This window comes from Falco punctatus (genome assembly GCF_963210335.1).
Source record: "Falco punctatus genome assembly, chromosome: 3".
Classification (NCBI taxonomy): domain Eukaryota; kingdom Metazoa; phylum Chordata; class Aves; order Falconiformes; family Falconidae; genus Falco; species Falco punctatus.
Genome location: NC_137582.1, coordinates 54,164,824 through 54,165,865, shown reverse-complemented (window position 1 = coordinate 54,165,865; position 1,042 = coordinate 54,164,824).

Sequence of the window (1,042 nt, the reverse complement as noted above, 5' to 3'; positions counted from 1 at the left end):
TAGTTTTCATTGATTTATTTTTTTCCAAGAGAATAAGCAGGTCAGTTATATCTGGAATATCTGATATGTAAAGAAGATACATTCTTCACACACTGATTTTCTTCTCTAGAAGCGAAGGAATGCAACATTTAAAAAAAAATGAAGTGAATTTGCAAGACTGTGCAGAGCTGGCAATAGTTTCTTATTATTTTGCCAAAAGAATGTTGAGAATGTTGGTTACACTTGAACTGAATACAGTGATTTATTTTAGAGGCTGTGTTATTCAATTTGGTGTTTAGCTTCCTTTTCATCATCTCTGTACATATATCCATTGAGAGCAGAAGTTGCTGGGCATTGCTTATAATTGTTTGGTATTTCTTGCAGGTATACTATGTGGGTTCCTTTGAGATACACAATACAAATCCTTCTTGGAACATGTGTGGCCCAAATAAGAAAAAAAAACACCAACCAAACCCCAAATTCCCCCTCCTAACTTCTCCAACAACTATTTTCAAAGAAGCTCTCCAGCTCCCTTATCTCATTAGTACACCTGATGGCTCTGCCCAGCAACTTTCCCATCTCTCTCCAGAGCCCTGGCAATGCCCAAAATGACTGCTAAAAGCAATGTGTTTGACTATTGTTTCAAGCAAAATATGGACAGAATGTAATGCTTTTTGTCTGAGTATCATATTTTTCTTTGCTACAAGCTGTTGTCTGGCTGAATATATGTCTGATGAAACTGGAGAGCCTTATGCTTTCCTGAATTACTGAGCACTGTCCTACTTATGTAAAATTTTTTAAAAATATGTTATGATTAATGTATATACATAAATGAAAAACATATCAGGTTATAACATTTAGAAAATGCCAATATCAAGACTGTCTGAAGAAATATGAGATTTTTTTTCTGCATTAAATGTCTACTTTGCACACATGGTTTTCCACAGGTCTTGCTATTACCATGCTATTTTTGGTAGGGTGCTGGTGTCATTCATTACAGACATGGATAATGTCTGTTGTTCTATTTAATATATGGTTTATTTTCAGTATACGCTCCATGTCC